Raw genomic sequence first — 24,094 nt, forward strand, 5'->3', positions numbered from 1 at the left:
ACTTTTACTTAAAGCCCATGAAAGTCACAACACAGAATTTGGAAAGAGCAAACCCTTCATATATTTGAAAATTTCCACTCAGTAATAGAGCAGCATTTGGAAGTGGTTCCCCCATGGGATAGATGGCATCCTACAAATCCTTGGGAAAGAAAAGAAAAAGCCAATATTTTGAGGGAAGGGGAATCTCTATCCTTGACCCACTGTGGGCCTGGATCTCAAGTGGAACTATTATCATTTCTTGTACACTCCTGGGATCCAGTTCACAGCATCCAGAGCTTGAGCAAATCCAAACTGGCCACATCTCTCAGATAATACTGGTTTGAATTAACATCCTATGATTGGGCAGACCCCCTTGAGCACAAAGGAAACAATGGTTCCTTTTAATCAGATTATACCCTTTTATATCCCAAAGAGAGAGCAGTGACTTTTCCATTAGTGCAAGAAACAGAAAGTTGGTCGTAGGGTATCATAGGGAATGGAAGGTTCTAGAGCATGTTAAAAGCATACACTTTTGAGATCTGATTTTGGCTCTCAACCTAGCTGTGCAACTTGGCAAGTGACTTAACCACAGTGAACCTTGCTGCTGTCATTTGTAGAAGGCAGTTGATAATATTTATTGCCTAGGTTTGGGGCTTTTTTCTTTTTTTAAGATTGCATATAATGTACTTGGCACTGTGCCCAGCACACAATAGATTCTTAATAAATAGCGATTGTTATTGCTATTGTTTCCAAAAGATGCAGGAGGCAATAATGAGATTTTATTTTATTATAAAGCCTTTTGAAGGCTTTATGTTAAATGTGTGGGGTTTTTTTCTTTAGTTTATTTAATACACATTGGCTGAGAATCTATTATGTGCCTCAGTAAGGTAGATTTGGATAGAACAATACATGGCACACTTTGTCAACTTAAAGAATTCACAGGCTAGCAAGGGGGAGTATCATATAAACTAATAACAATAGAGATCTTACAAGTATATGGAGAAAGGTACTGTGTGAATATAAGGAAGAAGCAATTAACAGCTAAGTCAGTCAGGAAGGATTTACTCTGTCCATTTCTGCACGTGATCAGGAGTTAGGCATAAGAAGTACAGCATGAAACTTTAGGCCAAATAAAAAAAGTATTAGATAGTTTTTAACTGCTCACTTGCACTCATGGACACACACTTATTCCAAAACACTAGCCACACTGCATTCCAAGACACACACACTCCAGTCACACACATACACATCCCAACTCAAGTGCACACACACACACACACACACACACACACCCCACATATTTTTCAACTCACTTGCCTACGCACAGATGCACACATTTCACTAGTGTACATTCACACAAAACACAGCTCACTACCTCGCATGCCTGCATGCACATACACTTACACACACACGTGCAACTTAACCAAGCTCACTTGAACATTCCAATCAGTCACCACAGTGTGACTGCACCTCTATGTCTCTGCTTCTCTGCCTGACAGACCAGGCCTAGGACTTCTCCCTGAGTTACTATGGCAATCTGAATACCCTTTCTGTCTACATTTTCTGTTCCTTCCTCATGCTGTTACCTTTCCTGTATATGCTCATGGCTACAGTCTTATTCTTACCAATTCACCCAGTGTTCTGTAGAAGAAGGGATTTTTCTAAAATTCAAACTGATCAGGTCATTTCCCTGCTTAAAGAAAACTCCACTGACCATTTATCTGTTCACTCCCTCTTACGTATTCCAGCATGACAAAAAAGACCCCCAGGATGTTGCCTCTCCCAATATCTCAAGCTCCTTCCTGCCTCAGAGCTATCATTAAACAAATATTAGCCAAATACCTACAATGTTAAAGTCTTTGGATTTGAGTTCCAACTTTAGGTCTCAACTATCTAACTAGGCAACTTAGCAAGATGCTTAAAAATAGAAAGCTTTGCTTCTGGTATTTCTTTGAAACACATACTTCAGCCGGCCTGAAAAAGGGCGGTTCCTTAAAAGCTTTAGGCCCGTTTGCAAGCCCCAAGCCCTTGCTTATTAATTCCTTTGACTGTTAAAACTCACCTTGGACTCTGATATACTCACCATCCTTCTCTTTCCACCACCGACGGTAGAATGGATACTGGTCCCACTCAGCTTTTGGTGAATGCTGTACCATCACTCACATCCCTTCTTCTACTCTCTGGTTTACATGCCCAACCCCAGAACCCTGTGATCTCCATATTATTCCACATCCCCAGCACCTGACCATGAGAATATTTCAGAAAGCACTTGCTGTGCAAGCAGTGTTCCTTCTCTGATTGCAGTCATTAAAATGTGGTGTGGGCTCTAGTCCTCCCAGTTAAGCTCAAGATGAGGTTTTCCAACATTGATAGTAGCTTTATCAACAATAATAACAAAGCAATTAGCAAGTAGTAAATAATCTTCATACAATGCTCTGTCATACTAGTAAGTAACAAAAGTAGGACTTGAATTCAAACTTCTGATTGAATTATGCTGCTTAAAAGAACTGAAAAAACCAGGCACAGTGGTACACATCTGTAATCCCAACTACTGGGGCGGAGAGAAGAGGATAACAAGTTTGAAGCCATCCTGGGAAATTTTGTGAGACCCTGTTTCAAAATAAAATATAAGGAAAAGGTTGGGTATATAGTTCAATAGCAGAGTGGCCCCTGGATTCAGTCCCCAGCAATACACACACACACACACACACACACACACACACACACACACACTAAATCAAGGAAAATACTATTTAAGTTCTTCAGAAAACGAAATATACGACTACCAGTATGCCACTCCTGGGTATGTACCCAAAGGAAAGAAAATCAGCATGTTGATGAGACATCTGTACTCTCACATTCACTGCTGCACTATTCACAATAGCTAAGAAAGGAAAATAACTTAAGTGTCCACAGAAGGATGACTGGATAAAGAAAATGACACACACACAAACACACACCAAAAAAAAAAAAAAAAAAAAACATTCTTCAGTCATAAAGAGGAATAAAATCCTGTCATTTGCAACAACATGGATAAAATTAGAAGACTTTGTGTTAAGTGAAATAAATTAGGCACAGAAAAAGAAATACTGCATGATCTCACTCATGTGGAAGTTTAAAGTCGATTTCGTAGATGTTGAGCTGGAACAGTGGTCAGGAATGGGAGTAAATGGAGGAGGACCAGACCATGGGTATCAAAATACAGACAGGAAAATTGGTTCTAGCATTCTCTAGCACAGTTGGGTGATGATAGTTTACAACAGCTAATTTTATATTTTATAAAGAACTAGAAGAGAGGAGTTTGAAGGTTTCCAACACAAGAAATGATAAATGTCTGAGAATATGGAAATGCTAATTACCCTGGTTTGATTATTATGAATTGTATATATGTATTAAACTGTCACACTAAACCCTGTGAATGCTTATGTAATTATATGTTAATTAAAAAGAAAAAAATTAAGATTTTTGAAAATTGATAAAAAAAAAAGAGATTTTTTTTGGTAAAACAGTAAAGTAAAATGAGTGGTCTGTTGTCCCCAGAAGAGAAGTGTCACACTTTACCCTGTTTGTTGGTTACCTATTGTGTTAGTCCACTTTTCATCATTGTGACCAAAATACACAACAAGAGAACGTAAAGGATAAAAAGTTTACTTTGGCTCGCAGTTTCATAGGTTCAGTCCAAAGTAGGCTGTCTGCCCTGCTGTGCGCCCCTGGTGAATAAAACATCATGGCGGAAGAGCAGGGTGAAGAAAAGCTGCTCTGCTCACGACAGCCAGGAGGCAGAGAGAGCAAGCAAGGTGCCTGGGACAAAAAACGAACACCCAAAGCAAACCTCCAGTGACCTATTCCTCCAGTCACCCGCTACCTGCCTACAGTTATCACCCAGTACAGCAGATCCCTCAAAATATTACCCATCCAACAAATTAATCCACTGATTAGGTAGGTCATGGCTCTCATAATCTAATAATTTTGCCTCCGAGCATTCCTGCATTGTCTAACATGAGCTTTGGGGTAAGACACCTCATCTCCAAGCCATGACACCCATGAAAGCAGGCTAGTCCCACTCTGTATTACTAACTCCCGAGAAGCAGAATTTCTGTCTTTCATTCGTTAATTCCTCAATTTATAGTATTCAGTACACATTTCAGGTTCTGTGTTAAGTGCTGCGTGATCCATTGTGCATAGAGAGGATGCGAATTGTTGTCCTAGTGGAACATAACAACACGCTGGGGAAGTTGATAAACAAGCAAATTACAAGGCATGCTGAGTTCCGTCAAAGGAATAAGAGGACATAGTGACCGAGAAGGGTTAGGAAATCTGAGGATAGAAACACTTTCCCTGACAAGGTGACAACTCACATCTAAAGATGAGAGGTCATCAGGGACAATGTAGAGATAGATGGTTGCTTCAGACAATTAAAAAATCTTGCATTCAGGCTTTGAAGCTGAAAAAAAGTTAGCCTATTCGAGGAACCAGGAGGCCAGAGTGACTTAATTGGAGATAACCTGGCAGAGTAAAGATCACAACACTTAAAGAAAGTACCCCAAATTCTCAGGTTGAAGTTCCAACTCCCAATATCACTACATTTGGAGATAGGGACTATAAGGACGTAATTAAGATTAAATGAGCATAAAAGATGGTGTTATGGTTTAGACACGTGGTATCCCCCCAAAAGCCCACGTGTGAGGCAATGAAAGAAAAGTTTAGAGGTAAAATGATAGGATTATGAGAACTTTAACATAAAAAATTAGTTATGAGAACCTTATCAGTGTTTTAATCCCCTGATAGGGATATGGATGGTAACTGTACCCAGGTAGTGCATGGCTGCAGGAGATGGGTCACTGAAGATGTACCTTTGGGGTTTATATTTTCTCATGATAAGAAGAGCCCCCCTTCCCTGCTTCCAGGCGAGATATCCTAACATGCTTTCCTCCACCACATTCTTCCACCTTAATATTATACCTCCACTCCAGCCCAGAGTCACAGAGTCAGCCATATGTGAACTGAGGCCTCTGAAACTGTAGGCCCCCAAATAAACTATTCCTCCTTTAATTGCTCTTTTGGTCATAGCAGCAAAAACGTTAACTAAAATAGATTGGGCCCTACTGGCATCATAGGATTAGTGTCCTTATAACAAGGACACTGAGATACCTAGAACTTGCTTTTTTTTTTCTCTCTCTCCTCCCCACAACCCTTCTACCTTCCCACTCTGCCACATGAGAACACAATGAGAAGGTAGCTATCCACAAGCCAGGAAGGGAGTCCTCACCAGACACCAGATTCTTTCAATGCTTGATCTTGGATTTTTACATCTTTTAGAACTGTGAGAAATAAATTTCTGTTTTTCAAGAAGCTAGCCAGTCTGTGGTGTTTTGTTATAGCAGCCTTAGCAGATGTATCATGGTAAGAAGCTTGAGTTTTATTCCATGAAAATATTTAAGAAAGAGGGTGTTCTGAACTAATTTATCTTTTATAATAATTGTTCTTGGTGGAAAAGCAATAAATTTAAAAAAATTGAGGGAAAAGATGAAGAGAGGCAAACACGGGAGCTGAAAAAGCAAGAATCAGTTAGCATGGTGAGCAACTGAACTGAGATATGGCAGTCTGAACTGAGGCACTAGCACTAGAGAAAAAGGGAATCAGACAGATTTACAGTATATTCTGGGGATATGTTCTGGCCAGATAAGCCTTGGTGATGCCTCACAAATACAAAGAAGTATGGTCAATGATGATGTTGTTTAAATGCCTGAATATGATAAAACGGATATAGCGTAATTCATGGGGATACTCTGGCATTAGTCTGGTTTTGGTGGGGTGTTTTTGTTTTAAGTAGAGTGCCATAGAGAGGGGGGAAATGCAGAAAGAGATGATTTATCGAGAGTTCTTATAACAGATTCTAGTTTAATCAAGGTCTGCACTGTTAAAATATAAAGCAATCTCTCTCTCTCTCTCTCCTTCTTTCCCTCCCTCCCTCCCCCCCACCTCTTCCTCCCCTCTCTCTCATGCACAGATAATGATAGAAGAAAAAATAGACAGATGATAAACAAATGCCCATACAAAATTAAAAATACAAAAATATAAACCTCATGAATCCAAAATGTCTCATCTGCTCATCTTTTAGTAAGTCACAAGAAAAACAAAAATCCAGGATTGCCCTAACATTAGTTCTTTCCTCTCTCATGACTCATTAAGCATTAATGTCACCTTAACATTTTTCAGTTAAGAGAATAAGGTTCTATATGAATTAAGGGAGTTCTTTCCTGTCCTTTATAGCCCCATTGGGGTGCCTGGCTGACATAAAGCAGCTCAGTCTGTGGGGGAACATATAAAGAGTGATGTTCTCATGTCCTTCCTGAATCAGGGTCTCTCCTGTGAAAACACTCACTGGCTCCCCAAGCTGCCCTTTAAGAAAGTCTTTTCATATGTAAATTTTTAATGATGTATTAATTTTCCTTGAAAAATAGAGTATGGAATCATTATCAGGCATCAATAAAAATACCTTTAAAAAGAAAAAAGTAGCTTATGGGAAAGATCATGACAGTACATTTGAGTTGATATATCTCCAAATTTAATGTCTTTATATCTAATTGCAAAACTGAAATATAAAATGTCTTTATATCTAATTGCAGAACGGCTAATAGAGCCCATAATTAAAGAATGCACATAATGGTGAAATTATAGTGGGCTTTGATTTAGGAACAATCCTAATTATACTCTGTGAACCTGAAGTGCCTGGAACTATCCCATTTTGCTGTTCTCATCACAGAAATCAATTGCATGAGCTCATCTCAGTGGTTTTCCATGTCTCTGAGTGGGATCATTTCATGGGGATAGAGAGGTCCTAAGAACATGCCCACTAGTAACTTTTACTAAAACCAGTCAACCCAGCCCACCCTTATGAGAATGACTGGTACACTGGAGGAAAAGAAATCAAAATTATCTCTGATGATTAGAGAGATGGAATGCTATTCTCTAGATAGTTTTCAAAAATTAATCTTTCATCACACAATAAGCAGAGATTTGCCTAAATCTTTTCATTTAGAAGCATCATCAAAACATTCAATTAATTAATAAACACAAGAGTATTCATAAATCATATGTATATATGAGTCTATGTATACATATATATACATATATTAGTTTAGCATGTATATGCATGTGTATGTCATATATATATTGTTTTAGAGGAATATGAAGAAAGACAAGTATATCACATGTAATGTAGTTCATATAGATCCAGCCACTAGTTTGTGGACTATTTTGCAAACAACAGAAATATCAGAAGTAGAATGAGAACTATAAAACCAAAAAGGCAAGGTATGAACGAAAACCTGTGGAGAGACAAGGAACTTGATATATCTACTAGATGGACTACTGATAGGATATTGGACACTTTTGTAAGCACTGCACATGAACTCATTTAATTCCCATCACACTCAGAGATGGAACAAATACTTTACAGATGAAATACCCCAATTCAGGGTTGTCAATGGCTTGCCCAAGGTTACCCAGGTATGAAGTGACAGAATCAGGTTAAGAACCCAGGCATCTGGCTATGGATCTTAGCAGTGAACCCTGAAGGCTTGTGAGTGACAGAGTAACAAGTTCTATAAAGAATATGTGCTCCGAAGGCTCTAAAGAGGATGGACTAAAGTGGAGAGAAAACTGTAAGCAAGGGAGGGTGAACAGCTTCCCAGAAAATGGTCCATGATGGTTCAAGTAGGCATTGCAGGTGATGGGAGAGATAGGAGACTTCATAGGGGTAGGGCTATGTGACTTGTGGGTATGACAGAAATGGAAAGTCAAAGTTGATAAAGTTTTGGACCCGAAAGAAAAGAAGGATGACAAAATCATTAGATGCAGAAAAAGGGAAGGAAGAATATAATGGAAGAATTGAGTTCTTCACTGATGGTATGTCGTGAGCCCATGAGGGCTTCCATGACGAGGTGTCCATCAGGCAACCAGAGGTTCAAAACATGAGCTTGAGTGAAATATTAGGCTAAAGAAGGTCTGTGAAGACAGGAGCCTGAAGCAAGGTGCAGTCTGAGAAAGCCAAGGGAATGAATATGGATGAAAAGAGGCTCACAGAAAGGATGTGACTCCAAAGTAGGAAAGGTATCAATAATGAGTCACTTCTCAAGGGGTTCCCTTAACTCTAACCCAGTGTCGTTATTTGGATATGAAGTATCCTCCAAAAAGTTTATATGTCGAAAGCATGGCCTCCAAAGCAAGGTTCAGAGATGGGGCTTTAAAGATTGAATGATGAAAGCTGTAACCTCATCAGTGGCTTAATCCATTTGATGGATTAATAACGGGAATGGATTACTAAATGGTAACTATAGGCAGGTGGGGTGTAGCTAGAGGAAGCAGCCACTGGGACCATGGCCCTAGACTATATCTGTCGCTGCCCTCCACCCACTGTCTTTCCTTCCTGGTTGCCACATAAGCAGGCAAGAACCTTTCCTCCACCACGCCTTTCCACCATGATGTTTTGGCCCACCTCAGGCCCAGAGCAACGGTCAACTGACCATGGACTGAACCTCTGAAATCATAAGCCAGAAATAAACTTTTCCTATTCTACATTGTTCTTGTCAAATAGTGTTGTCATAGTGATAAAAAGCTGACTACCATACCTAGACGAGTCCCCCATTTCCTCTATCATAAACCACATGCTTGGGAAATAGGAGCCCTCAATAAATACTTCCAGCGTGATTACTGCTGAAGGGACAGGGCTCCCATCTGTCTTGCTCACTCCTGAATTCTAAATGCCTTGTGCCTGGCCTGACACTACATAAATATGTCCGGAGTAGTGAAGAAATGAGCAGACTACAGAAATGGAACCAATGAGAAACTGGGACTAGGAACTCATTCTACGTCCAGCGCTGTTTCTACCATGCCTCACTCCCTCCCCCGCCACCTCTGCCCACTGTTTCACAGGGAGTAGGACTCAGAGCTCAAGAATGAGCCCCCACACAGTGCATTTCGTGTTATAGACCTTGTGTGTGCCCTGATGATGCACAGAAGCCAAGCCACAGCCACTTTTCCCTAACAGACCACACCTCTCATTCACTGTGAACCTCCTGGCACACAAATAAAAGATCAAATCCAGTATTTAAACCACCATAACAAGTATAAAATGTTTACAGGGACCAAAGAGGAAAAAAAAAAAAAAAAAAAGAACATCCCACCCTCTGACTCCACAGAACTTGTACCAGAGTCAAAGCACTGAAATTAGTGTTCTGGCTCCCTCGCTGACATAACCACTTTCCTCTGGCAAATCAGAGTGAAGCCTCTTACCCTTCAGATAACATGAGCCTTTGGGTACCAATGGACAACTGAAGTAGCCCGGGTTTTGCACTTGGTTAAAGCAACTGGACATCAGCAAAGCGGAATTCAGTCCGTATCTTCCAGTGTATATCAGCTAGATTGTTGACACCAAAGAGGAAACTAGAGGGCAACAGAGCCTCAGAGTCACAGTTTGTCGAGGTGTCAACTTGACTGGGCAATAGTCCCCGTCCTTCAGATCCTAATGTAGGTGTGGATGTAACGGTGCTTTGTAGATCTGAATGAAATCCATAATCGATGCCTTCAAGTGAGAGAGATTATCAAAGATAACCAGAATCAGCCCGATTTAATCAAGTGCAAAGCCTTAAAAAGCAGAGGTGAGGCTTCCCTGAAGAAGAAATTCCATCCTTGGTCAACAGTACTAGCCCAGGCCAAGAGTCCCAGTGTGCTCTTCCAGAGAGCTTACAGATATTGAACACGCTAACCAGCCTCCACAAATGCCTAACCCAAGTGCTTGCAGCAAATCTCTTGCCATACATCTGCTATTGGTTCTCTGGTTGAACCCAATCAGGGATAGACTCTCAGCAGGTACATCCATTCTGTAAACAATTATTGATATTTTGATGTATGCATACACTGTGTTATGATCAAATTTGGATAAACAACATATCCCTTTATTAAATATCATTTCTTTCTAGCCTTAACACTTATAATTCCCTCTTCAAGCTATTTTGAAATGTGTGTCACTTTTCATTATAGTCTCCCTACAGTGGAAGGAAACACTGGAGCTTATTTCTCTTATCTGACATGGTACCAGTTGACTCACCTCTCACCACCCACCTCCCCCTATAGTTTCCCATAAATTTGTGCAATTATTATGTGCCAATCAAAAGTAAAATTAAAAATATAAACCAGGACTAATTAATGAGTTGCTTACTAGGTACAAGGTACTGTTCTAGATGACAGAGATACAAAAGGGGACAGCTACCCATCCCTTGTGACAAATGACTGTCAGATTGCCTGCCTTCCCTGGGGCGCCTTCTACCACAGCCTGAAATCACAGACTTTATTAAGTGCGTGCACGGTGCCCGAATTACACTTTCCCAGTTATCCTATAGGGTTAACAAGGAAGGTAATAAGGAAAGAGGATTCATTTGACAGAAGTAAAATTTCAGTTTTTTCTAAGATGGAGGAGAGCCTACAAAAAACAAGAAGTCTCTAAGTAAGGAAGTGAGGAATGGGTGGCAGAAAGCAGCCCTCGAGGACAGGGATCAGGAAAGTAGGTCACAAAATTCTATGGAGGTACCCAAAGGGAAAATGGAGGCACCTAACACACTTTCTCCCTTCTACTGCCAGGTCTAGGTCAGACCTGTGAAACCTTGACTCCAGTCAAGCACCAGCCCTTCGTGCATTCTTTCCAGCTGCTCTATTTAGCTGGAGTAAGGGAAATCTGTAGTAAAGGTGGATATTTTTTAGCCCCAAGGAAAGCAGATAGAGGATATGAGTCTGAGGGTCTCACTAAGCTCCTAACCATTTAAAACTTGGGAAAATTAAAAACAACTCTTCTGATATGTGTCCAGTGACTGTGGCTCTCACAACAACTTTCCAGGTGAGCCGGAGGTCCAGCCGTGAGTCCACACTGCAGGCATGCAGGATAGAACCCAACTTGAGTTCACAGTGAGATTCAGACATGTTCTAGCACGTATGGAAGGCTTTTGAGATAGAATTTTCTAGAAGTCTATTTGATGAAGGACTGAGGCGCCTCCAGGGAAAATCATTTGCTCTAAGAAAGAGAATTGAGACCACAGGTTTGGCCAATTAACTCATCACTGTGTTGGTGGCAAGGGTGACAGCAAGTTCACCCCAGTCCTCTCACTCATGCCAGCCCTAGCCAACACATCTCAGGAGAAGAATCCTGAAGTAAGACAGGAAATATCTGTATATATGATATATATGCATTCTCTAAGAGGCATTGAAAACACCAGACAGAACTGGATTCCAGTGGGAAAGTGAATCAAAATGATGCTTCCTTTTTACTGAAAAACCCAGACAGTGGCATTAAGAGGATGAGGATTTCTCATAAATAAAGTTATCTTATACTAGACAAAGGCATCAAAAACATTCATTGGAGAATGTTCTGGAAATCTATATCCAGTAAAATGAAATTAAACCCCTATCTCTCGCCATGCACAAAACTCAACTCAAAGTGGATCAGAGACCTAGGAATAAGATCAGAGACCCTGCGCCTAATAGAAAAAATAAAAAATAAAAAGTAGACCCAAATCTTCATCAGTTAGCTTAGGACCTGACTTCCTTCACCAGACTCCTAAAGCACAAGAAATAAAATTAAGAATCAATAAATGAGATGGTTCAAACTAAAAAGTTTCTTCTCAGCAGAAGAAACAATCAATAATGTGAAGAGAGAGCCCACAGAAAGGGAGAAAATCTTTACCTCCTGCACATCAGAGCACTGATCTCCAGGAGATACAAAGAATTCAAAAAACTTAACACACACACACACAAAAACAAATGATCCAAGTAATAAATGGGCTAAGGAATTGAAAAGACACTTCACAGAAGAAGATATACAATCAATCAACAAATATATGAAAAACCTGTTCAACATCTCTAGTGATCAGAGAAATGCATATCAAAACTACTCTAAGGTTTCGTCTTACTCCAGTCAGACTGGCAATTATCAAGAATACAAGCAACAATAAATGTTGATGAGGATGTGGAGTAAAAGGTACACTCACACACTGCTAGTAGGACTGCAAATTGATGCAACCACTGTAAAAGTAGTGTGAAGATTCCTTAGAAACCTTGAAATGGAACAACCATTTGACCCAGCTATCCCACTCGTCAGTTTATACCCAAAGGACTTAAAATCAGCCTATTACGATGACACAGCCACATCAATGTTTATAGCAGCTCAATTCACAATAGCTAAACTGTGGAACCAACCTGATGGCCTTCAATAGATGAATGGTAAAGAAATTGTGGTATATACACACAATGGAATATTACTTAGCCTTAAAGAAGAATGAAATTATAGTATTTGCTGTTAAATGGATGGAGTTGGAGAACATCATGCTAAGTGAAATAAGCCCATCCCAAAAAACCAAAAGCCAAATGTTTTCTCTGATAAGTGGATGATAATCTACAATGGGGAGGTGGGACAGGGGCAAGGGAAGAATGGAGGAACTTTGCATTGGGCAGAGAAGAGTGAGGGGAGAAGAGGGGGTGTGGGGGTAGGAAGGGTGGTGTAATGAGATGGACATTATTATCCCATGTACATGTGTGATTGCACAAATGGTGTGACTGCATGGTGTACAACCAGAGAAATTAAAATTGGTGCTCCATTTGTGTACAATGAGTCAAAATGCATTCTGCTGTCATGTATAACTAAATTAGAATAAATGATTTTAAAAGAAGAAGATGACCATGACAACAAGGGTTTGACCAGACCGGGCAGTTCAGGCACTTCAGAGCTGTCCCTGTACAGTTCTGATGTAGCCAACTATAATAGTTGTTCCTGGGTAATGTCCTTGACTGGATGGAGCAGGAGGTGTGGTTGCCATGGAGACAGTGGTAGTAGTGGCTCTGACCTTAAGAGCAGTCAGCCCCACAGAATCCAGAGCTGGAGCCAGGAAAGAAAAGAAGGGGAAAAAAAAAAAAAAAAGAACAGCTTCTTCTTCAAGGTAGGTGAGAAGCTGGTGATTCTGAATACAGGGCTGACATCTCTGAAAAGTCCCCGGAGCAATTGAAAGAAACTTGAAAACTATGGAAGAGAAAGAGATGGTTTTTCTCTAATTGGGGATTCAGACAAAGAGAAAAATTCTTTTTTCGCTGTTGTAGTAACACACTGTTTACCCATACCCGTTTTTGTTGGTTGGTTGGTTTGTTAAGGGGGATTGACCGCAGGATCACTTGACTACTAGGCTACATCTCCAACTTTTTTGTTTTTTAATTTTTTTAATTTGGGGACTGGCCAAACAAGTTTCAGGCTGACTTTGTATTTGCAGTCCTCGTCCTGAATAACTGAGATTACAGGTACATAGCACTGTACCCACCCATGGACAGCTCTCTTAAATGGGCTACTGATTCTAACCAAAAGTAGAAAACAATGTAGGGCATTTCAATCCCAAGTAAACAGAATTTTATTCCTAAGAAAAAGAAAAATGCTGCATATAAAGAGATCGATACCTCTCCCTTGTACACAATGAGCACTCAATATAAGTATTAGCTATTATTGTTGAATTATTTACTTTATAATGGCATATTTATTGATCATACAGTAATTTTGGATTAGTGATATACAATTAAAATATTGTTATTATTGCTGATTCAATTAACTGAAACTACACAAGCATGTTCACTAAGAGGCTAACATTCCAATTTTAGAATTTGGCAGTATTGAAAAATAGGGGAGAAAATATATTTGGTTCCCATTTACAACTCAACTTACTTAAAATACTAATGGTGTTCAATAGTCTGTTTCCCAAGCTTTTGACAACCTCACAGGTTCAAACAATAGTCATGTGTCATGAAGTAAAAAATCAGGATACTGGGTCTGACAAAGAACACTTTCCCCTAGTAGGTGAATTTATATGAAAAATCTCTAAAAGTTATCCTAGTTATATTAGTAATGATATAGTAAATTGCTTATATTGAGAATGAAATATCCATAAAAGGAAAATATAATTTAGTAAAAATATTTTCAGTTATTGTCTTTTAAATACTTGAAATCAGGACTACCCTTAAAAACCCCCACACTTATTTTTCATCATGTCTGTGAAGAGACACTGTAAGATATGCATCCCAATGGACCTAAACTGCATTTCTTTAGGTACTTAAATCAGATCAGAAGCCTACACTCCCAATGCACTGCCAGATTCCTGCAAACAGGTAATATGTTTCCACTGCCTCTAAGTTAAACCCCCACTGTTTAATAGTGTGGTGGGTTGAATTGTACCCCCATTCCAGAAAGATAAGCGGAAGCCGTAGCCTCTGGTACCTGTGAATGGGAACTTCTTTGGAAATGAAGTTTAAGATGAGGAATCTGGATTGAGGTTTCATCCAATGGGATCTTTATGAGAAAGAGGTGGACATAGAGTCAGAGAAGGACCGAGGGAAGATGGCTATGTAACTACAGAGGCCAAGACTGGAATGGTTGCAGGCACCAGCATAAGGGACAAGAGTCAAAGCAGGATGCCTCTCTAGCATAGAGAGGCAACAATTTTTTTTTTTTTTTAAGAGAGAGTGAGAGAGGAGAGTGAGAGAGAGAGAGAGAGAGAGAGAGAGAGAGAGAGAGAGAGAGAGAGAGAATTTTTAATATTTATTTTTTTTAGTTCTCGGCGGACACAACATCTTTGTTGGTATGTGGTGCTGAGGATCGAACCCGGGCCGCACGCATGCCAGGCGAGCATGCTACCGATTGAGCCACATCCCCAGCCGAGAGGCAACAATTTTTGAATTTTGAATTTTGAATTTCAGGAATTGTGAGACAACAAATTTCTGTTGTCTTAAGCACCCAGTTTTTGGCAACTCATTACGGCAGCCCTAAGAAATGAATAGAAATGGTCAAATTCAGTATCCTTTCCATTTGTATATTATTTTATTTATTTACTGTCTCTTGGAATATGTTTGGTTTGTGTATTTTGAATAGAGAGTTAGAAATGACTTGATAAATAATATCCATCAAAATAGCTTACAAACCACTTAAGCTGCTGGTCATTATATGAAGTCAAGATAGCTTGTCCATACACGTGGCTCTGAGTACTTCTGCTAAAAGCGCAGAGAAGGAAATGCATAAGGAGAGCAAGCAAGCCAAAGAAGCAGAAAGGGTTAAGTTGGAAATATGCCTCTCAGTTACTTAGTTCCTTTCAAAACACATACCTCCACCAGGAAAGTGTCCTATTTGATAATAATGGTTGTAAACATTTGGTCTGAAATTAAAGCACCATAGAAGAGCTCCATTGGCTAACTGTGAATTCAGTCTCAAATCACAAATTATTCTTTTTCTACAGAAATATTTTTCCTTAAAGCACAGGCTAGTCACATGTGTGTAACCGTCAAATGATTAACCAGGATTTCCACAGGTCAAAGAATGAGCTCAGTTCTCCTTATTGGTATAACTTCACTTTCTGTGGCTTTACTGTAAAGTTTTATTTATGAATAGGTTTTCGGCTCATAGACTGTACTTTGCTGATTGATATATTAAGTACCGAATTAAAAGATAATTTTTCTCTCTTGAGTTGGGCTTGTGGCTCAGTGGTAGAGCGTTTGCCTAGCAGGTGTGAGGCACTGGATTCGATTCTCAGCACCACATATAAATAAATAAAGTCCATTGACAACCAAAAAATGTATATTAAAAAAAAAGATATTTTCTCTTGGTCCTTAAATTTTTTGGAGACCTCTTATAGCTTGTACCCAAGACAAGAGCCTCACTTTCTTCCCCTAGGCCCAGTCATGTCTCCCTAAGATTTTCTTCCTACTATGTTCATTAGTTTGCATTGTTTTAGTTGGTTGAAATTATTTAAAAACAACAACAACACTTTAATATTGATAAAATGCTCACATTAACAAGTTTGCACTTGTGAGAGTCATTTTATATTTTTGAGTAATTATAACTACATGGTAATCCATAATAGTATTAAATTCCATCTCTCTCGCACATTTTTCTTGCTTCTAGTCAGATGTTAAGTACTTTGGAGGCAATTAAATCAGGCCAATAAAGAAAGTCTTGAAAAGAAAAGAAAAATATGAAAGTAAACTTAGAAGAAATTAACATTAAAAATTCCCAAAACTTTAGTTTTCTTTCTTTTATTTATTTAATTTTTTTTTTTTTTTTTTTGGCTAGCTCTTGTTCCTGCCAGCCTCTCTCCCATGCTCTTGACCACTGAGAAATGCTTGGTCTCCAGTGACTCTGACAATTGATTGCATCTGTGAATTTTAATAAAATAGCTTTTATTTCCTGTAGATAATTAAGGAAGGTGGCAATTGAGGCCAATCCTAACCACATGCATATGGGCCCTCCCTAGACACTTCTCTTGGGAGAGGGGGACAGTGACATTGGTAGGATTGTTGGAAAGTCCTTTGTAAATCCCCTGACACATTTATGCAACCCGTACCAGCCTCACCATTTGTACATCATACTGAGAACATTGCAAAAGAGATGATGGCTCATTAAAGAACAACTCATCTTATGCTGGCTCCTCACTCACCACTGGTATATCTCTTCCAACAATCTTTTAAATGTGTTTGGCCTTGAGTTTGAGTGTGTGTGAGTGTGTATGTGTGGTTTTGTGTGTGGTGTTTGTTGATGTTGTTATTGTTGCTGGTTTTTGTTTCTTTGTTTGTATGCTTTATATAATTCAAAGTGCTTGCCTGCTCACTGATCCACCCTTCTCTGCCTGGTTGTGGATATTACCTCTCAACTCATGCTTTATTGCAGTGGGATAAAAGGAGCTGTGGACTAGAATTCAAGGCCCTAGGAAATCTGAACTCTGCTACAATCTTGCTGTATGTGTCTGTGTGTGTTCCTGACAGTTCACTTGCTCCCTTCACCCTCTTTTTTCTTTATCTGTTTTACAGAGCAACAATTTCTACCTTGCTTCTCATGGTGGTTATGAGTCAAGGGAACGATACATGTTAATGTGCCTTAATACTTAAGTAACTGCAACAACGAAGCATATAAATATAAATGCATAAGAAGGTTCATTGCAATAATGTTTGTAATCACAAAATACTGGAAGTGGGGACTATAAGTAATTTATAGTTTATTAAAACAATGAATATTTCTGTCTTTGTTCCAAAAGTAGGCGACTTAGAAATCATTGGTAGTTACATACATAGATATGAAATAGTTCCATTTTAAGGAACTTTGGGAAGATGACAGGAAGGGTAAGCCTCAAACCTGAATGTCAAGGAATGTAGTCAACTCTGAGGAATTAGAAGAGATAGCTAGGATGGAAAAATTTACTTCTCGTTTTATATAATTCTTAAACGATATGTTTAAACCTTCGTATTATTTAGTGATTTTTTCAGAGTTTTTAATTAAAAAAAAAATTAAGGAGCCATTTGGGAGGCTAAGGCAGGAGTATATTAAGTTTGCAGCCAGCCTCAGTTGCAGCTCAGAATTAGAACCCCCCTGGGTTCAATCCCTAGTACCAACAAAAAGGAGGAAGGAGAGCTACATAAAGTGCAGGCCTTCACTTGCAATCAGACCAGATGATTTTACATACATTTCTTTCTAAGGTATTCATGTTTAATCACTACCACGCCCAACCCCAACACACACACACACACACACACACACACACACACACACACACACTCCCTTTTCAACAGCAGGGGGAGTCCATTGGACTTGAATAAGTCCAATGAAGGGACTTATTCAAGGTTACAGTACTAGTAAGTCAGAGCAATCCTCCATCACCCATTCTGACTACGACCTGATACTCTTCCCACAGTTCACATTACCCCTATTGCCATCAAAGTTGTCTGTCCTTCCTTTATTCATTCATTCACTCCACAAATACTTACTGAATGCCTACCCTGTGTTTAGCACCATACTTGATTCCAAAAAGAACTGCAAAGCTGAATATGGCAAGATTTCTACACCAAGATTTTTTTTTTTTTAATCTCTTGTGCTATTAATAAGAAACAGAAAGAGAAAGAATGCTTCATGGGGTTGAGAGAAAGAGTAAACAGTTGGGAAGCGTCCATCTGCCCTGGCTACTCTTGGGAAGGGTGAGTCAGAAGATGGCTCTGGATCACCTCCTTCTAACCATGCCCCTTGGGCGGGAACATGGCAAAGATGCTCTTGGTGTTTGGGTATACACTCAGTTTCCTCCAGTCGTCATTGTTTCTGTCCAACATGGATCTGAGTGGTGAAGATAAAGGAAAGGACCAAAGTATTTGCAGAAATTTGAAGGAGCAAGAAGTCTTTAGTCATGTTTGGAATCATACAAGAAATATAGGGTTAAACTAATGGTAGAAGTGGAACCTATTCCCTGGTAGGTCCTATGAAGTGCATATTTATATGCTGGCTTTGAAAGAAAAGAAAAAACATCCTCTGACTCAAAATAAAGAAACACAGATTTATCATGGGTCTCTGTGTGTTTTTTCTTAAGAATATTGGAATAAATAGTCTATATATTCCTTTGCCCTTAGCAACTGGGACACAGATTGGGCTCTATTGGACCATAAAGCAAAGATTTAAGGAAATATGCATTTTCATACCAAACCTCACTCAGCTAGGTTCCCCCACCACCATGGGATTGAATTATCCAAATGGTATTATCTATTGAATCTCGGGCATATGCCATGATTTTGACCAAAGGCAGTATGAGTGAGGGGACAATGGAATCACACATATAGTCCCTGTTAATTAGAAATATAGACAACAGGGTCAAGAAGAAAATAAAAGATTAGCCAAGGAGTGCAGGGTTTGACAGTTGGAGAGGAAGAGAAAGGCCACTTAAGGCAGCAGTCACAACCTGAAATGAGGTACAGACAGATGAATGAGCAAACCTAGGACAGTAGGGGACAAAGCTCACCAAAATTTAGAACTTTAAAGAACCTGGACAACCACCTATTACACTCCCTTGTTTTACAAGTGCGCTGTCTAAAATCCAGAGTCTAAACTGACTTGCCAGGACCACACACCATATCACCGTGGTCTTGCTGAAAGAGACTACTACCTACAGACTTTAACACATGCTCTGTGAAAATGTCCCCAGGAACAAATGGGTAGAAATGGGTAGTTGGGACATATACAAGAAATCGTGAGTATGAAGGTTTTTTGATTTGAATAAAAAATACATATAAGGAACTAAAATGGAAAGAGCCATTGGAAATTGACTCTGAAAGACCTCGGATAGCAGTCCAAGGGATTTGGACCTTGTTTTCCATGTAGGTTATAAAAAAAATTATTTTATATGTTTGAACAGAATTCAAATAGCAAACCTGCAATTATTTGCCCTCAGGAACAAACTGATAAATGAAACTAAGTAGAAACAACAAAATTCCTAAATCAAATAATATTGACATTTTTAAATCTCATTCATGTATCTTATCTATTTGACTTCCATCTTTGATTATTTAATAAGTAAAAATAATATGTATGTGTACAATTCTGGGGTTGGAGAGAATAAGAGTTTTTATTTAATGAAAGTAACTTCAACTGTTCTAACAGTTTTTCGTTAATTAATAAATATTTTGTATATGGATCAAAGTCTCTAGAAAATTAGTTTGTAGAGGGAAAAAATATCTAAATTAGTCTACTCAACCCTTGACCATTTTTTTCCATCTTTGCTTTCTCTTATCTTCTCATCGGTATTTCATTCCTCTCTCTTTCCTCAGAAACTGCCCCACCCCTTTGCCCTCCCAGTTTCTCAGATTCTTGGATATTATCAGGTCTGTGATTTATTAAGGGGGATTCCATTTTGCATTTCCTAGTACAGGGCCCAAGTCCTCATGCTGAGACGTCTGCAGCCTTGCCCAGGGCTTTGGAAAGTGCAGTTTTGCAACAAGATTAATGGTGCTTTCCTGATCCTCACCGCCTGTGTGTTTCTCATTATCTCTCCTTGGATGCAATCATTGCCTTTTGTTCTGAAGCCAGAGAAGGCTGGTCTTTGCTCCTCCCAGAACCAGGCAATTTCTCTAGGGTTAATAATAGTGAGGAGGAAGCTGAATCTCCAGTCTCTTGTGTAGTCCCCTCCTCCCTATTCTACCTATCACAGGTCTGTTTCTGGCTCCTTTACAGCTCACTTGCTCTTTTGCTGAACCTCCTAAGGAATGTCCCAACCCCCAACTCCTTTCCCTCCAATCTTCCTTACCTTCAACAGCAAGATCAAGTCTTCCTGGAGAGAAATTCATATTATCTTACAACCCTGCTCAAATATCTGTGGTAGTTCTTTGTTACCTACATGGACTGGGGGATCCAAAATTTCACAGTGAATCAATAAATATTTATCATGTGCTTTTAAACGAACAAGCCACAGCATTAAGCACTATGGAATCTGTACATGTTCTATGTCATGCTTGATGAACCGCTTTCACACTCAACATGTTTCAAACTCAACTCTTCTTTCCAAATCTTTGTTTTCAGTCTAATAGTTCTGCCATTCACCTTCTCAAGATAGGGCATATACAAGTTACAGATATGGAAAGATTTGAGGTACAGAAGATTTTAGCTTTGCAAAGCCCATCATAAAAACAATTATTATTAACAATCAATAACGTGAAGAGAGAACCTACATAATGGGAGAAAATCTTTACCACATGCACCTCGGATAGAGCATTAATCTCCAAAGTATATAAAGAACTCAAAAAACTTAACACCAAAAAGACAACCCAATTAACAAAGGGGCTAAGCAACTGAAAAGACACTTCACAGAAGAAATATGATCCATTAACAAAAATATGAAAAAGTGTTCAAAACTAGAGAAATCAAAACTCACTGAAATTCCACCCTTTCCAATCAGAAATGGCAATTATCAATAATACAAGCAACAATCAATGTTGGCAAGGATCAGAAAAAAAGGTACACTCATACATTGCTGGTGGGACTGCAATTTGGTGCAACCACTGTGGAAAGCAGCATGGAGATTCCTCAGAAAACTTGGAATGGAACCACCATTTGACCCAGTTGACACAGCCACATTAATGTTTATAGCAGCTTAATTCACAATAACTAAATTATGGAACCAACCTGGGTACCCTTCAACAGATGAATGGATTAAAAAATGTGGTATATATGTGTAATGAAATATTACTCAGCCTTAAAAAATAAAATTATGGCATTTGCTAGTAAATGGATGGAACTAGAGAGTATCATGCTAAGCAAAATAAGCTCATCCCAAAGAACTAAAGGTCGAATGTTTTCTCTGATATGCAGATGCTAATTCACAGTAAGAGGGAATGGGCTAGGGAAGAATAAAGGTACTTTGGAGTAGACAGAGGGGAGTGAGGGAAGGGGAGGGAGTGTGGGGGTAGGGATGAGAATGGAATGAATCAGACATTATTACCCTATATGCTTACATGATTACACTACTGGTGTAACTCTACATCATGTACAACTAGAAGAATGAGAAGTTATACTCCATTTATGTAGGATGTGTCAAAATGCTTTCTACTCATTTATATCTAATGAGAACAAATTAAAAATTAAAAAAAACAATTATTACATATTGGCTTTCTTTTAAAAAATATTTATTTTTTAGTTGTAGTTGGACACAATATCTTTATTTTATTTATTTTTTTATGTGGTGCTGAGGATCGAACCCAGGGCCTCACGTGTGCTAGGCAAGCACTCTACCACTGAGCAACATCCCAGCCCAAATATTGGCATTCTTAATTGTGCCTAGAAGAGTAAAGAAGTTCAGAAATTAATATGATATGTCTCTACTGTTATAAGCATATAATCTCCTGGGAGAGACATAAAAGCCCTGTCCAGTGTCAATTCATTCACTGAAATTATGTCTTACAAGTCTCCAGATCCTCCCCCATCAATCATTCAGTTTAGAAAAAGTGGTCTAGGACATCTCTGCATGCTTTCCACATATCTTATTGTCTTCTACTACATTAAAATCAATCCAGGAGTACCTCATATTTACAGAACATTCTTCTGAACACTACATAATTTTATCCTCACAACAAAGTCACAAAGTATATCTTTATCACCTTCATTTTACATAAGAGAAAGCCGTGTTTTAGGAAAGTAAAGTTACATAATGAGTACCTTTCAGTATAATAAACATACGTTTAATGGCTAATATGTGTCAGGCAGTAGGGGTAAAAATATATGAATAAAACTCTCTTCCATCAATAACGTTACAATCTGGGGAGAAAGGCAGACACTTAATGATTTTCATGTAACATGGTATGATGAATATCCATTCATCATATGCAAAGTTTGATGCAAAAGCAGAGAGAAGGAAACATTCAATAACTCCAATGCACAGATTCAGGGAAAGTGGAATGGGGAGAGAAAAATCATGGTGACTGAATTAGAATTTCAATGAGGAGTTAGTTAGCTCACGAATCTAGAATCTAAACTCAAGCATCTCTGATTCTTCAGTGTATGTTTTTCCCACACCCTCCCCTTACATGGAATATTTTTAGATGGATAATTGTGGAATTTATTAGTTAAATAATTAATGTGCTAGACTTCTTCCAATAGAGAGAATGGCTGAAATATCAGCCCAAACAATAACTTTGGCTTTAAACCCCCATATTCTGACCAGCTGAGATATTGAGCTAAATGTGCCTGAGAGGATGTGATGAGGGTTCCCAGCAACAGGGCGGGCAGTTCTTAGTGTAAGAGGTCCTAATTCACTCTTATCATCTCCGAGTTAATTGGGGGTGAGATATACTCTAGAATGGAGGCAAAGACTTATGTCTACACCATCTTCTCAAAATACCCTGTCAGTGTCCTGTGTTATGCAGACAAAGAGGAGGAAGGGAACCAAAACTAAAGCTCCTGGAGCCACAGCCAAGTTCCCCACAGAATTCCACACTGAACGTCTTTGGCTTCAGATAACTCTGGATGAGGGAAAGGATCTCAATTCTTTCACACCCACCTCTACTGAAATTTGATTCCAGAAGCATAGCCAGGATCTCCAACACTTGCAGATCAGAGCAGAGTGCCCACATCCTTGAATGATTGCATGGGGCCCGCCTCTCTCCTCCCACAGCCTCCGGCTGCACTGTTTGTAGAACAGATGCCTGCAACCCAGCCCCTCTTCCATATTTCCTGCTTCTTGGCCCAAGCCTTCCATCTCTGTATGCTTGGCATACACATGCAGCTATTCTTGGAGCTTGTGTCTGCCATTATTTCACAATTCACAAAACCCTAAATAAGAGACAGGTGGTGGGATTCTCCAGGGGAATTAAAAGAACTCCAAGCCCACACCATCTGAATCTAGCTGTGCAACGAAGAGTCCAGAAATGGGCTGAGTCGGACAATACCTTTTCAGGCTTAAAAATAAAGATTATATCCAACCCATGCAAGGATTTTTTTTTTCTTTTGGTCCCAAACATATGCATATGTCTACTCAGAATTTCCTCTTCTACTCTTTCCAATTCTTGGGAAAGTGAAATTTACCTTAAACAACTAAGGAAATCAATTTGTGGAAGAAGGATACATCTCAATAAAGTTGTAATCTTTTATTCTAAGAGGGAGAGATTAAATGGGACTTGGAAAGTCATAGATTCTCTGGTACCATTATTTGGATCAACTGGACTCAAGATTTTTCATTGTCTACTTGGGAATTACAATTTACGATTCAGCTTCTCCTAGAGCAGAGACAAATTAAGATAGGCTTACAAATTTTGCCACAGGGGCAAAAGATCATAGCTACTTCCTTAACTTTAAAAAAAAGTTAGGGTTCTTCTTGTAAGTCAAAGTCTGTAAACTTTTTTCTGTAAAGATATAATTTCTGTCATAATTATTCAGCTCAGCCAATGTAGCACAAAAGAAGCCATACATAATCTATAGATAAATGAACATAGCTACATTCTAATAAAACTCTATTTACCAAAACAGGTTGGTGGACTGGATTCAGCCCAAAGTCCCTAGGTACCAATTCTATCATAAACCTGTTGTATAGAGGAGTGTCACAGTACGGGGGAAATATTGTCCAAGGACACTCTAAGACAGGAAATAACTACTTTGATAGTATAAAATTTTAAGGCCTAGCTACTCTGTCATTACCTAAGAACTATGAATATGTTAGATCCTGTACTTAGCATGATCCCTAGGTGACTTGTGTAAGAAAACAAAAGTCTCAAATGCCAAGAAAAATATGTCTTCTACTTTATT

General features: G+C 39.0%; 1 protein-coding gene across 7 annotated transcripts in view; it reads right to left on the reverse strand.

Moving 5' to 3' along the window:
* The window catches only part of Ddr2 (discoidin domain receptor tyrosine kinase 2), a 147,127-nt gene that overhangs the window by 101,079 nt on the left and 21,954 nt on the right, over positions 1-24,094 (reverse strand). The window lies entirely within an intron of this gene.

This window comes from Ictidomys tridecemlineatus, chromosome 11 (assembly GCF_052094955.1).
Source record: "Ictidomys tridecemlineatus isolate mIctTri1 chromosome 11, mIctTri1.hap1, whole genome shotgun sequence".
NCBI classification, from domain to species: domain Eukaryota; kingdom Metazoa; phylum Chordata; class Mammalia; order Rodentia; family Sciuridae; genus Ictidomys; species Ictidomys tridecemlineatus.